Here is a 16,350-nt window from a genome sequence, read left to right on the forward strand (position 1 = left end):
AAAATTGAAATTAAAAACTAGGTCTCAATTGATCAATTAATTTGCCTAATATATATAAAAAAAAAAAAAATATATAATATATATATATATATATATATATATATATATATATATATATATATATATATAATGAAAAAATAAAATAAATAATAAAAATAAATGATAAATGAACTTCACTTAGAGAAAGAATAATTACCAGTTAGATAAAAAACAATTAAGATCTATGAGGCCATAAGGATTCAAAGTATGGAGCCTATGGATCCACTGAGTTTCATTCTGGGGAATGACTTATTAAGATTAGAGCCTCGCCAATGATCTTCAACCCTATCAATTCCACAGAACGTCAATAGGCTGGGGTCCCTATTGTGAAACAACCTAAAGTGATTGGAGAGACCATGATGTTTGTATCCTTTTTTCATTCTGTTGACATGTTCTCCAAGTCTCACCCCTAACTGTCTAGTGGTCCTCCCCACATATGGTAGGTTGCATGGACAGGACAACAAATATGTAACATGTGTTGTACTACATGTGATAAACTTTTTAATTGCAAAGGATCTTCCTTCAGAAAGGGACTTAAAATGAGTGATTTCCTTCTTACGAAATTTAGAAGTCCTACATATCATACATCTCCCACAACTGTAAAACCTAGTTCGATCCAAAAAGGTGCACAGCTTTTTAGGTGGATTCACAACGTTGTGCGCCAATTGAAGCCTGAGTGTGGGTGGTTTGGTGTAAATAAACTTGGGCTGGGTGGGATCTTCTTCAAATCACTATCTTCCAATAGTAATGACCAATGTTTTTTAATCATTTTTTCAAAATCTCGATACTGTCTATTGAAGCCAGTCATAAATGCTATACAATAATCAAGTTCCTTTTTTACTTTCGGTTTGAATAGGTCCTTCCTATCCATCTCACCAACAATTTTCTTAGTTCGTTTTAAGTCTTCCAATTTGTATCCCTTTGCATGAAATCTTTTCAAAATAACATTGGTTTGGGAATTGTAATCATCTTCTTTGCTGCAATTTCTTCTGATCCTGAGCATTTGGCTCTTGGGAATGCTCCCCAGCCATCTCGGATGATGGCAGCTAGGGATGAGCTTTGAGTTCGAGCCAAACTCATGTTCGACTCCAACATCGGCTGTTCGCAAGTTCGCTGAACAGCGAACAATTTGGGGTGTTCGGGGCAAATTCAAATGCCGCGGAACACCCTTTAAAAGTCTATGGGAGAAATCAAAAGTGCTAATTTTAAAGGCTTATATTCATGGTATTGTCATAAAAAGTGTTTGGGGACCTGGGTCCTGCCCCAGGGGACATGGATCAATGCAAAAACAAGTTTTAAAAACGTTAATTTTTTCGGGAGCAGTGATTTTAATAATGCTTAAAGTGAAACAATAAATGTGTAATACCCCTTTAAATTTCATACCTGGGGGGTGTCTATAGTATGCCTGTAAAGGGGTGCATGTTTCCCGTGTTTAGAACAGTCTGACAGAAAAATGACATTTCAAAGGAAAAAAAGTCATTTAAACTACTCGCGGCTATTAATGAATTGCCAGTCCGACAATGCACATAAAAGTTCATTGATAAAAACGGCATGGGAATGCCCCACAGGGGAACCCCGAACCAAAATTAAAAAAAAAAAAAAAAAAATTGACATGGGGGTCCCCCTAAATTCCATACCAGGCCCTTCAGGGCTGGTATAGATATTAAGGGGAACCCTGGCCAAAATTAAAAAAAAAAAAAAAAGGCGTAGGGTCCCCCCAAAAATCCATACCAGACCCTTATCCGAGCATGCAACCTGGAAGGCCGCAGGAAGAGAGGGGGACGAGAGAGCGCCCCCCCTCCTGAACCATACCAGGCCACATGCCCTCAACATTGGGAGGGTGCTTTGGGGTAGCCCCCCAAAACACCTTGTCCCCATGTTGAGGAGGACAAGGGCCTCATCCCCACAACCATGGCCGGTGGTTGTGGGGGTCTGCGAGCGGGGGGCTTAACGGAATCTGGAAGCCCCTTTTAACAAGGGGACCCCCAGATCCCGGCCCTCCCCCCTGTGTGAAATGGTAAGGGGGTACAAAAGTACCCCTACCATTTCACTAAAAAACTGTCAAAAATGTTAAAAATGACAAGAGACAGTTTTTGACAATCCTTTTATTTAAATGCTTCTTCTTTCTTCTATCTTCCTTCGGTTTCTTCCTCCATCTTCTTCTTCTGGTTCTTCTGGTTCTTCCTCTGGCGTTCTCATCCGGCATCTTCCTCCGCGGCGTCGGCGTCTTCTTCCCTTCTCCTCAGGCCGCTCCGTATCCATGATGGCATGGAGGGAGGCTCCCGCTCTTCTCTTCATCTTCTTTTCAGGCCGCTCCGCATCCATGACGGTTCTTAAATAACAGGGGGCGAGGCCACCCGGTGACCCCGCCCCCCTCTGGCGCACAGGGACATGACGGGACTTCCCTGTGGCATTCCCCGTGATGCCACAGGGAAGTCCCGTCAAGCCACCGTGCGTCCGAGGGGGGGCGGGGTCACCAGGTGGCCCTGCCCCCGTTATTTAAGAACCGTCAGAAGAGGAGAAGTGTCACACAGTGGGAGCCTCCCTCCATGCCATCATGGATACGGTGCGGCCTGAAAAGAAGATGAAGAGAAGAAGATGAAGAGAAGAGCGCAAGCCTCCCTCCATGCCATCGTGGATGCGGAGTGGCCCGAGGAGAAGAAGGGAAGAAGACGCCGACGCCGCGGAGGAAGATGCTGGATGAGAACACCGGAGGAAGAACCAGAAGAAGAAGATGGAGGAAGAAACCGAAGGAAGATAGAAGATAGAAGAAAGAAGAAGCATTTAAATAAAAGGAATTGTCAAAAACTGTCTCTTGTCATTTTTAACATTTTTAACAGTTGTTTAGTGAAATGGCAGGGGTACTTTTGTACCCCCTTATCATTTCACACAGGGGGGGAGGGCCGGGATCTGGGGGTCCCCTTGCTAAAGGGGGCTTCCAGATTCCAGTAAGCCCCCTGCCCGCAGACTTCCACAACCACCGGCCATGGTTGTGGGGATGAGACCCTTGTCCTCATCAACATGGGGACAAGGTGTTTTGGGGGGCTACCCCAAAGCACCCTCCCAATGTTGAGGGCATGTGGCCTGGTACGGTTCAGGAGGGGGGGCACTCTCTTGTCCCCCCTTCTTTTCCTGCGGCCTGCCAGGTTGCGTGCTCGGATAAGGGTCTGGTATGGATTTTTAGGGGGACCCCTCGCCTTTTTTTTTTTTTCTAATTTTGGTGCGGGGTTCCCCTTAAAATCCAAAACCAGACCTGAAGGGTCTGGTATAGATTTTGAGGGGGACCCCACGCCATTTTTAAAAAAATTTTTGGCCGGGGTTCCCCTTAATATCCATACCAGACCTGAAGGGCCTGGTATGGAATTTAGGGGGACCCCCACATCATTTTTTTTAAAATTTTGGTTCGGGGTTCCCCTGTGGGGAATTTCCATGCCGTTTTTATAAATGAACTTCTATGTGTATTGTCGGACCGGCAATGCATTAATAGCCTTTAAGTAGTTTTAAATGACTTTTTTTCCTTTGAAATGTCATTTTACTGTCAGACTGTTCTAAACACGGGAAACATGCGCCCCTTTACAGGTATACTATAGACACCCCCAGGTACAAAATTTAAAGGGATATTACACTTTTATTGTTTCACTTTAAGCATTATTAAAATCACTCCTCCCGAAAAAACGGCCGTGTTTAAAACTTTTTTTGCATTGATCTATGTCCCCTGGGGCAGGATCCAGGTCCCCAAACACTTTTTATGACAATAACTTGCATATAAGCCTTTAAAATTAGCACTTTTGATTATTCATGTTCGTGTTGGTGCAAACCGAACAGGGGGGTGTTCGGCTCATCCTTAATGGCGGCTGGTCAACAGAATATAGCCATTCCTATCAAGCTCTTTGAAAAAAGTGCGCTTGCACAACTTGTCACCTTCTCTGAATAATGTGAGATCCAGAAAATTGATCTCTCGGTAACTAAAACTTTCAGAGAAGGAGATCCCAAAAGAATTGGCACTAATTTTGTTTAAAAATCCACAAAAAGATTCTGGCGATCCTGCCCAAATGATTAAAATATCGTCTATATATCTTTTGTAGAGTCCAAGTTCCAGTATGTTGGTTTGATAGATAGCTTCACTTTCCCAAAAGCTCATGAAGAGGTTAGCTAATGATGGTGCATACTTGGCCCCCATAGCTACACCTTTTGTCTGTAATATTCTTTTTCATGCCAGAAGAAATTATGACTCATTGCCAAATCAAGTGCTTTTAAAAGAAATTCCTTCTGTTTGGATTTGATGTTAGTACTCCCCAATGCCGACTCGACAGCTTGAAGGGTGTGTTTCTGCTGAATATTTGTGTATAGCGAGTTGACATCAATGCTTGCCAATAAACAATCGTCATCCACTGTCATTGGACTAATTAATTCGATTAAATCCTTGCTATCTTTCAGGAAAGAAGAAAGAAGGAAGGAAGGAAGAAGGATCCCTCTTCCAAGGCTTTTTTCTTCTGTTCGCATTCACGTTGTATTATCGGGATCTTTATCCATTTTGTGGTATAAAATTCAGACATTAGCTGCCACTCCTCTAGAGTCCTCTAGGGGTGATATATAATTCCAAATATTTTTTTAAGAAAAGGAAAGGTCCCACCACTATTCAGATTCTCTGGCATTTTGTGCCAGAAAGAAGGCCTTTCTCATTTGTGCCTCAAATTCCAGTGTATGTGGTGGAGATTGGGTGTGTCTGATAGGGAGAACCAACCTCCTGTGGATTCAGGATAGCCTTGTTAAAAATCTGATTAAGCTTAATAATTCTATTCTGATCCATGTTGAAGGGAAAGGGGGGAAGGGAGGATGAAGAGAGTAAGAAAAGAAAAATAGGAATGATAAGGAAAATAAAAATAAATAATAAATTAAATAAAAAATATAAAATGAGAAATAAAACACAACTCAAACAATAGCAAGAGTGGAAATACAAAAGATTATATATAAAATAGAATAAAAAATAATAAATTAAAATAAATGTAAATGAAATCGAATTATTATGATGATGAAAAACTAATAAAAAACGATATTGAAAAACAATAATAAAAAATAATAATGAAAAACAATGTGAGTCCCAAGAAAAATATTTATACATTTGTAACAATGGGAGTAATTCTTTATGTCCTGCTTGTGACCAATAATCAGCTAAATGGATGAACACACCAGGAGAGATAAAAGTGCACAATGGCAACCAAAGGAAAAGTGCTATTCGAGCCAGTCTTGTGTGGACAGATGCACTTTTATCACATCTCTCCTGGTGTGTTCATCCATATAGCTGCTTATTGGGCACAAGTAGGACATAAAGAATTGCTCCCATTGTTACAAATGTCCCAGTTTTCTGGCTCCAGACTTTTTTTTGCTGTTTTAATGTAATTTAGCCCCACCTACTGGAACAGGGAACAGTAGAAGGGGGTGGAGACCTGGAGCTGCAATACCCTGAGTACTGTGAAGAGTCCAGAGAGGAGAACTGAGGTAAGCAGTACAGAGGTGAGAGAGACAGACAGTCACTTACTACTGCACTCACTACTGACCCCTTAACTCTGCCTCACTTAGTACTGACCCCTGAGCTCTGCCTCACTTAGTATTGACCTCTGAACTCCGCCCTCACTTAGTACTGACCCCTGAACTCTGCCTTACATAGAACTGACCCCTGAACTCTGCTTCACTTAGTACTGACCCCTAAACTCCGCCTCACTTAGTACTGACCCCGAATTCTGCCTTGCATAAAACTGAGCCCTGAACTCCTCCTCGCTTACTACTGACCCCTAAACTCTGTCTCATTTACTACTGACCCTTGAACTCCGCCTCACTTAGTACTGACCGCTGAACTGTGCTTTACTTAGCATTGACCTGTGAACTCTGCATTACTTGGTATTGACCTCTGAACCCTGTAAGTGACACAGAGCTCAGAAGTGACTCAGGGGTCAGTATAACGTGAGGCAGAAGTCAGGGGTCAGTACTAAGTGAGGCAGAATTTAAAGGTCAATAAGAAGTGAGGCAGAGTTCCCGGGTCAGTAGTAATTAACAAAGAGTTCAGAGGTCAGTAGTAATAAATTATTAACTTGGCTTTCAGACTAATGCAGTGTGGTTTCCGTGATTTACTATGGGTGCAGCACAGTGTACCTGTGGTTTTCGTGTGGGTTAGCTGCACTTTGCCATAGACTTCTATTGTGTCCTACGGCTTTGATGCGCAGCAAAACCACACTTTCAGTTTTTGGTTTCAGAAAGCGCACCAAAAATACGGGAGATGATAGAAGTCCATGGCAAAGTGCAGCTAACCCACAGGAAAACCAAAGGGTACACTGCACTGCACCCATTGTGCGGAAAAATTGCACTGCACAAGTGTGAAAGTACCCTACTCAGGGAAGGGAAGACCAAAAGCATATTTTATGGGTACAGGAAGGCTTCTGTTTTATTTAATCATGTCCCTTTAACCACTTGCTTACTGGGCACTCAAACCCCCTTCCTGCTTAGGCCAATTTTCAGCTTCCAGCGCTGTCAATCTTTGAATGACAATTGCGCGGTCATGCACTGTACCCAAATTAAATTTTCATCATTTCATCATTTTTTTTCCACACAAATAGAGCTTTCTTTTGGTGGCATTTAATCACTGCTGGGTTTTTTTATTTTTTGCTAAAAAAAAAAAAATAAAAACTGCTGAAATGTTTCAAAAAGAAAACAGTTGAGGCGCATGCGCAGCAGCTCCGAAGATGGCCGCCGACTGTTAGAGCTCCGTCACACCGCGGCCCTGCTTTAACCACCGGAGCGACCTGAGCATTCCCAGACACGAGAAGTCGGGATATATTAGCGGGGGAAACCCCCAGGCAGTGACCGATCATAACGGCGCATGTCCGGAGGAGTCTGGAGGGTCAGATGAAGGCGGCCGGCATCCCGGCCAGTTATGCCAAGATGGCGGCGGTCCCACGAGGCACACTCAGCACAGACAGCACAGAGATCTCCATAGCCGAACAGGACAATCAGCCTCCTCTGTCCCCAGGTATGGACTTTCCACCCCTGCCTCTGGCCACATCTCCTTCATCTACTGAGTCCCTTTTAGGCAGGATGTGCCCGGGCCTCCCATCCACTCCTATGATGGACCCCCATACAGGACTTCTATTGTCCGTTTCAGAGACAGCTGCAGCCATTCCTGCTCCTACAGACTTCCCCTCAATGATGGAGGCATTCTCCCAGCTACTCTCCAAAAGCTTAGCTCTTAATGCAACCCAAATTACAGCTTCTATTCATGCAGATCTGCAACAAATAGGGCAAAGAATAGACACTATTGAAAAGAAAGCGGATCAGGCAGTGTCACGTATAAATCAGAACTCAGCGCGGATTCAGGATATGCAGGAACAATTGGAAACAGCGTTTGCGAAAATCGACGACCTCGAGAATAGGCCGAGACGTTATAACTTTCGCATCCGAGGGCTCCCCGAATCTGAAAAAAGAGGTAAACAATTGTGTGAACACCCTGCTGCGGAATCTCATTCCTGATATTACAGAGAACCGCCTGGAGCTAGATAGAGCACACAGGGCTCTGCAACCCCCTCGCTCGGATGGACTCCCTAGAGACATCATCGTTAAACCCCATTTCCACTCTGTGAAAGAGGAAGTAATGCGGAGATCCAGGGGCGCAGACAACCTTAACTTGCTGGGCCATAAGATCCAGATCTTCGCGGACTTGGCACCGTACGCAGTTCAAAAGCGACACTCCCTCAAACCATTGCTACAACTTCTTATGGAAAAGGAAATATCGTACCGATGGTCCTTCCCCCTACGTTTGAATTTCTCCTACAGAAACAAAAACTATGGCGGCTTTTCTTCCTTCGTAGAGGGAGAACACCTTCTTCATTTGGGTCTGATTCCCGTGGAACCATCGCCCTCTCAGAATAGCAGGGGCTCCACTTCGTCTATGAAACGACCTCCGCCTGCAAGCCCATTACAACCTACTTGGCAGAAACAAAGCTCGAAGTGATCGAAAGAAAATCTCCCCCCTTGACGTTTTGCATCAGCCAAGGATCAGGGCTCTAATCCGGACTTCTCTTCTCCCTTTTTTTTCTTCTTTTTTTGTCATTTTCGGAACTGCAGAGGCTCTCCTGGCTCTCCATTGACCACATTTTGGAGTTATCCCGCATTGAGGGTTTGACTGTGTTGGTATTTTTTAAAAGTTTATACCTTTATACATGTTTACCTAGGCCAGAGATGTACAGCTCCCACAACTGGGTTGGGCTGGGTCAGAGTAAAGGGGATTATCTTGCGTAAATACCTCCGAGTCTCGTTGAAGGTTCTGGCCATGTTACATTTCTCATCTCTGGGAGCCTTACGACTCTGTTTATAATCTCACCTGCACTTATACTATGTGGACAAAGTTTTGATATCCTGATCAGTTTTCAGTAAGGTATAGACTTATTGTCCCGGCTCACGGTTTACACTGGACCACCCTGCAGGCCCAGGGCCCAGGCGATGCAGTGTAACCTACCACTTTTACATTTAGGATGGCAGAATTTATAACTCTTTAGTATATGCTCATTCCGTAAATACGTGTTTATCGGTCTTCCTGGGCCCCAGGGATGGGGGTGAGGGAATCCCGGGGAGAGCTTGGAAATTAATAAGCAGTACCCAGCTATTAGCAGTTTGCTTTGGTTTCGTTCTAATAGTGGGAATGCTCGGTTCTCTCATGTATAGTTAGACTATTTTACAGTCTCCAATTGAGTTATTCTTTAGGTGGCGGGGCCGTGGTGTTACAAATGCACCTCAAGTGGAAACCTAGTGCACGACTAGTGCATTCGGTTTCTTGATCGGCAGTCCTACTGATTGGACTCCGAACCTCTCAGGAATAGGGCACGGTATGGCAATTCCATCCTGCCCTGGGATATGGGGGGGGGGGGGATCTGGGGATCCCCGGATTATTTTATTACGGTTTACTTACATGCAGATTTGTTTATGGTTTCAGACTAATGTATTCAATGTCTTCTCTTTTCCCTCTCTTCCTTTTTTTCTCCTTCCCTCTTTATCTCCACATGAGTTGGTCCAGTGGCGGCATCTGTCTCTGGCTTTTACTCCCGGGCCTCGCGTTCTCGGCATTCTCCAGTCTCAGGGATCCTTGAGTCTCCCCATCTCACTGGTCAGGTAAGGTCACTCTAACAAATAGGTTCTCACCTAACACACGGTATGCCTAAACAACCAACAATTTCCCCCACCCTGAAAATTATATCGCATAACACACAGGGTCTAAACTCCCCCATTAAAAGGAGAAAATTATTCCAACTATATCAGTCTATGCATGCAGATATACTCCTCTTGCAAGAGACTCACTTTCCCGCTTCCTATAAGACCACTTTCCTTCACCGACGCTTTCCCCAATTCTTTTTATCCTCAGCGCCCAATAAAACAAAAGGGGTAGCAATCTGTTTTGCTAAACATATTTACCTATCTCAACCAGAGACGGTTGTTGACCCCCACGGCTGTTTTTTATTGGTCTCTGGGAATATAGATGGGGAATTATATACCTTTGTATCCTATTATACACCTAACAAAAGGACAGAGAGTTTTTTTTTAATCACTACTCGCACCGCACCTAAAGGGCACAATTTTTATGGGAGGGGACTCTAACACGACTTTTGACTTCTCCCTAGACAAAGCCGGATCGGGTGTGTCAAAACCTAAACGTCCTTCCAAACAAAGTCTCCGAATAGCGAAGCTACTTCAGGGGGCGGGCTTGATAGACATCTGGAGGGAACTGAACCCTCGGGCTAGAGACTTCACACACTTCTCGGCTCCCCATGGTTCTTATGCCAGGATAGACCACATCTTCACGCAAGCCAAAGTAATCCCTTTACTAGTTAAATCCCAGATAGTTGATACTCCTCTATCGGACCATTCTATGGTTACTCTGTTAGCTCGGAGAACCTCGGGCCACAGCGACCAGCCACGTTGGCGCCTTCAGGAATCAATTCTTAGTGATCTCAGTCTAGCTTCCATCATAGAAGTTGCCATTAAGGAATACTTCAGTTTAAACACTACTCCGGATGTTTCCCCATCAACGGTTTGGGCAGCACATAAGTCGGTGATAAGAGGTAAACTAATTCAATTGTCAGCCCAACTAAAAGCAGAACACAAAGCAGACACGCTAAAACTAAACAGCAGAATTTCAATCCCTTTCCAAAGCTCACAAACTTCATCCTACTCCTGTCTCTATAGCCAACCTAGACAAGGCTAGGGCTTTGCTCAATCTGTCCTTAACTACAGCAGCAGAAAAGCACCTCAGGTGGACTGGGGCGCGGTTTTATTCTCAGAAAGACAGGATGGGGTCGAAACTGGCGGTTAAACTCAACCCTAAACCTCGCCAACTAGCCTTTCCTAAAATTAGATTGCAAAAGGGAGGCCTATCTCAGAACCCTACAAAAATTATGGAGGAGTTTCATCGATTCTATTCGGATCTGTACCAACCACATGGCACCCCATCTGGGGACGCAAAAACAGTTTTCTTGATTCGCTAAAATTACCAGTAGTGTTTACTAAACATAGGGATATGTTAGACAGCCCGTTCTCACCATCAGAGGTCCTTGACACGATCAAATCATTGAAAACTGGTTCCTCTCCTGGTCCAGATGGGTTCTCTACTGGTTATTATAAAAAAATTTGGTGCTACATTAGCACCTCACCTCTCCAAGTTCTTTAACTTTCTCAGGAAAGGTGCTCCGTTGGGAACAGATTTAAACACTGCATATATCTCGGTGATTCCTAAACCAGGAAAAGACACGAGCGAAGTAGGGAACTATCGGCCTATATCATTAATTAATAACGACATCAAAATTATGACCAAGATCCTAGCGAATAGGCTAGCGAGTTTTATACCCTCCTATATTAAACAGAGATCAGGTGGGATTTATTCCAGGGCGGCAGGGTCCCGACCAGATTAGACGGTCCATTGATGTCATTTCCCTCCTTAAATCTCCGTGGGATGGGAACCCTCCACAAAAAGGTTTCTTACTGTCGATTGACCTACACAAGGCTTTTGACTCCATAGACTGGGGTTACTTGTCTGAGATATTGAGAAGATGGGGCTTGGGTACTCACTTTATGAATTTAATTCACACCGTGTATTCCACACCCACTGCTCAGGTGAGATTAATGGGTAGATACTCAGAGTCATTTACAATTGGTAGTGGGACAAGACAGGGGTGTCCCCTTTCCCCACTCCTTTTTGCCATAGCCATTGAAACCCTGGCTATCGCTATTAGATCTAACCCAGGTATTAAAGGGGTTACCTGCGGAGACAGGGTACACAAGTGTGCCCTGTACGCAGATGACCTATTACGTGAATTTCAATACCAGTTATAATTGGCGTGCTAAACTCTTTTAGTGGTATATTGGGATTAAAGGTCAATATGTCCAAATCCATGGCCCTAAATGTTTCTTTACTGCCCGAAATACTTTTGCAACTCTCAAAGAACTTCACGTTCTCCTGGGCCCAGAAGGCTATCCCCTATTTAGGGATATACTTGACCCCGGATATTAAGGACCTATTTAAAGCCAACTATCCCCCATTGATTGCAAAGTGTAAGGGAGATCTTCAATATTGGTCAAGATGTGGTCTGTCCTGGCTGGGAAGGGTGCATGCCGTGAAGATGACTCTCCTACCTCGACTTCTATATTTATTTCGTTCACTGCCAATCCCCATCCCAAAGAGCTTCTTAGGGAAATTCCAATCTGAGATAATCCGCTTTGTTTGGGGTAACAAGGGGTATAGATGTCCATCTAAAATACTGATACGCCTGAAATCACAGGGTGATCTGGGATTACCGGACCTCTAGGGATACTATCAGGCAGCACAGTTATCCCAAATTTCGATAGCCTTTTCTAAGGGCCCTAAACCAGAATGGCTCTCTATGGAAGGATGGACAACACCCCTCAACACCATCGATTTTATTTTATGGTGTGATCCCAAACAAAGGCCGGCTATAATGGCTCCTACCCTATCACACTCCATCTCCTTAAGTACTAAACTATTCAAAAACTCCTCTCTCATATCCCCTCTAAAGCCATTATCACACATTTTTCATAACCCTAAGTTCCCCCCAGGATTAAATATTCAGGCCTTCCGATGGTGGACAGATAAGGGTCTCTACCGTATAGGACGCTTCTTTTCCCAAACTGGTCCCCTTACTTTATCCCACTGTATTAACAAGCTTGAAATGCCCAAATTGGAACGTTTTAGATACACACAAATATCTCACTTCCTAAATACCATTTGGATCACTAGACCTGAACCTCCCTCATTTACCCCCTATGAATACTGGGTCTCCAACTTCTCAGAACAGAAGGGGGGCATCTCCCTAATATACAATGCATTACAGACGAGACTGGACAAGCCGAGCTACGCAAGAGCCTGGGAGGAAGACTCAGGAGAATCATGGCAGCCAACAGTATGGTTCAGGTCCTGGACGCGTTCCTTTAAAGGTATCTGTAACATTTCCCTTATCAAGGCTAATAATAAGGTTATGTCCAGGTGTTACTATGTCCCCTCTAAACTAGCTTTGATCTATCCTGGGACTTCTCCTTTGTGCTTTAGGGGATGCGGGCTTGTTGCGACTATGATTCATATTTGGTGGACCTGCCCACGGATTAGATCTTTCTGGCGGAAAATCTTCCAAATAATTAGCAAATTAGTAAAGTCACCAGTTGGACCCAGCTCCTACTTAGCCTTATTCAATCACACCATCCCAGATTCACCTAAACCTCTACAGGACCTCATTTTCTTTGTACTGTTAGAAGCAAAAATCACTATAGCAAAGGCCTGGAAAAAAACAAAAGGTGGCTCTTCAGCATTGTAAAAGGAAGGTGTCTTGGATAATGGCTCAGGAACATATAGTAGCTAAGCTTAATGACAATATGGAAAAATTTTATGCAATATGGGAACCTTGGGCCACATTCTGTAATATAGCTTTAATTCCAGGGACGGGACCGACAGCTGGACCTGCTCATACTCTAAACTGATCAACTGTCCACTCTTCTTGTTCTCTGCTCTCCTCTCTCCTTCATTCTTTAGGTCTTCTCTCTGATCTTTCTTAGTCTCTCAGGCGCTTTCTGGAAGACTTAGCCCTCTCAATCCCATCAGATGGGTTGATCCGGGATAAGATGGGTTGGGACGTTGGGGGGATTCCACCACCGCTAGTTAATCTTGATTTTCCCTTACTCAGGAGTCTGGAGGAAGTGTGCACCACCATAGTGCCCTTCCTCTAGGACCTCCCATTACCGGAGACAGCGAGGGCTGCTGGGAGGACCCGTATCACACCTACAGTCAGATTCCATAGGGGTGGTGTGTGTGGGCCCTTGCAGATCCTGGCGGGCTCTCCTTAAAAACAATATCCACTCATACCAGGTAATTTTCTAGAGCGGTGGGGAGTCCCATCCGACTATCCTGTCCTGAACACTAGGTCCAGATTTATGATTCCTAGGATTATTTTTCGGTAATGTTCTAATATTTTCTTTCTTTTTTTTTTTTTTTATTTTGGTTTATTATTACCATTATTCAGCTTTTAAATGTCTTGCTAACTTACCGAATCTTCAGTTTTATCCTTATTGTTCTGTTCGTCTGAAAAGTTTTTGTGAGCAAAAGCATGTAGCTATTTCAGGATTTCATTGTATTCTGAATTACTCAACTGTATGTTTTTCTTTTATTTCTTTATTTTGTGAAAAATCTTTAAATTTAAAAAACAAAACAGTTTTATAGTTTGTTATAAAATTTTGCAAACAGGTAATTTTTCTCCTTCATTGATGTGCGCTGATGAGGCTGCACTGAAGCCCCTCCTACAGTAACCACAATTTGGCCACACCCACTGCTTGCCATGGCTTTGAGCTTTTAGGTGCCCACCTTGTTGCAATAGGCTGTGCACACCTATGCCCTTTCACCACTTGTTTGCTTCACCAGGGGCCCTGAGCTTGAGGTGTAAGGGAGGCCATCCTCATCTCTCCTGGCTCTTGAACCAGGTACATGACACCTCCTTATCAATTTACTAGTGCTCGCCTGCTCTTTCCTATAGCAAGCTTTTTTTAAAGTAGGAATTCTAAGTTACTATATATTGCAATACATGTTCAAACTGGCCAACTGCATCAAGATCCCTCTCTGGCCAGTCCTACTATTTGCTAAAATAGCTACTCTTACAAATAGCAAAAGCTTGCTATAGGTAAGAGTTAATAAGTGGTAACATCTCCTTAGTATCATGTGTTATTCAGTATATCGAGTGATTTAGGTCCCGAGGCCTAATTCATCTAACTGCATGGTGCAGGTTGGTAACTATAAAGGGTGGAATGCCTGAAGTTTCTATATTATATTGACTGTATGTCTATAACTACAGTGCTACAACCCCCTTTGTATTACATATTGATTAGCTTGGGGGTTTTGTTGGGAATTCATCTGGTTACTTGCATAGATATTACTTGCTGGTGCTGCCCACCCTCTTAAATTATATATTTATTTATGGTTTAAGCCCTTCAACCGGGACAAATACAGTATGAACCACATAAACACGCCACAAGACTCACAACATAACATAGACCTGAGATTTGCCCTGGTCTGCTGGCCGGTATGACAAATAAGGGGGCATACCCAAGATAAAATAATGGATGACTGGAGAGAAATGTGCTGAGAAGTGCCCTGAAAAGGGGAATGGGAGGGTATCATGCACCAGAAGCATCAAGGACCACAGGTGAGTGGTCTGCTTAAATAACCCCTGGGCTCCTTCCATAAATTTACCATACTGGCCTTCTTATTTATGGTCGAAGCCCTTCAACTGGGACAGATATGAATCACATAAACACGCCACAAGACTCACAACATAACAGACCTGAGGTGTGCCCAGATCTGCTGGCCAGTATGAGAAAAAAAAAGGGGGCAAAATACTCAGATAGGGAAGTAACTCTTTATTGGTCCTATGACATTTATTGAACAAGCTTGGTGAAAATTTGCAACATTCCTAGCCTGAGGATTCGGAATGTATCAAGTGAAGCAGGTGGATTTCCACCTGCCCACCTTTAAAAGAAAGGTTCTGGTACAGTGCTGAGATGCAGCCAAGGCCGCTCCTATCCGAAGGAAGTGTCCAGAATACTGGCCAGGGTCAAGGCCTAGGTTAAGCAGGAGGATTCAAACGTGCCTGATGAACTGGTTTCCACTCGGGGCTGGTCGGAAAAAGGTAGCAAGGGCTGGAGTTCAACTGGCTGGATAGGTGAGACAGTAAATGATCGAGTATCGCTACTGGGCACCAGACGTTGTTGGTCTGGAACAGCTTGATGTTGACCCGAGGCCGGATTGATGGATTTGGACACTACAAGGTGTAAATGAAAGGATCTTGAAAGAGAGCCAGGTGGTGTCTGCACAATATCTGCCCGCCAGGGCACTAACAGGAAACTCGCTAGGCCGCAAAAACCATAGAAGGCCAGGTAGATGGGCTTCTATGCTTGGATGACCAGGCTGGGCAGAAGCCCAAATGGGGAATGTGAAAGGATGGTCAACATGTCCCTGAAGACGATGCTTGTGATGGGTAAGCGTTTCTAGTTGGCTACGGGCTGATGCTTCTGGATGCCGCATAGGATGGATATGATTGTATGGGCTGCAAAAAAGGATGGCGTTATGAGATAGAGCCAGCCGCGTATGGCAATACGATATAAAGGCTAGGACGTGCTTGATGTCTCCTGTTGCTGCTCCGGGGCATGCGGCTAGAAACCTGTAGTAGGCATTCCAAGCGGGGTAATAGGCCTTCAGTGTTTTGCAGAAGAACGACTGATTAATGAGATGGGTCATGTTGTGAAGGTGTGTCTTTAACCCATCGTCAGCTGCGACCAAGAAGGGATAGGAGAAGTGGTTGGGTCAGCTCCGGGTTTCTGCTAAAAGAATGAAGTAAAGTTAAAGCGGAACAGTACGTCTGCTGCGACGTTGTACTTGCCTGGGATATAAATGCAGTGAACATTAAATTGATGCTGCAGGGACAACCGCACCATCCTGCCTAGGAAGGACAAGACGGCAAGCAATTTAGACCTGCCTCTGTTCGTAATTTCGGCCGTGGCCTTATTGTCTGTGTTCATCCTGTCCAGGTATGGCTCCAGACTTGAGCAGATTCCACAATGGGGTATAGTTTGAAAAGTGAGGACGACTGACCAAAACCAGGGATTTAGAAGGAAATCTGGTGGCCATGGTCCTGTGAACCAGTGTAGGCCTGTAGAGGCTGCGGCAGGCATCCGTGACTACCTGAAGTGACAAAGCTGATAATAAATGGAATAAACATG

The sequence above is a fragment of the Aquarana catesbeiana genome, linkage group LG02, assembly GCF_042186555.1.
Source record: "Aquarana catesbeiana isolate 2022-GZ linkage group LG02, ASM4218655v1, whole genome shotgun sequence".
Classification (NCBI taxonomy): domain Eukaryota; kingdom Metazoa; phylum Chordata; class Amphibia; order Anura; family Ranidae; genus Aquarana; species Aquarana catesbeiana.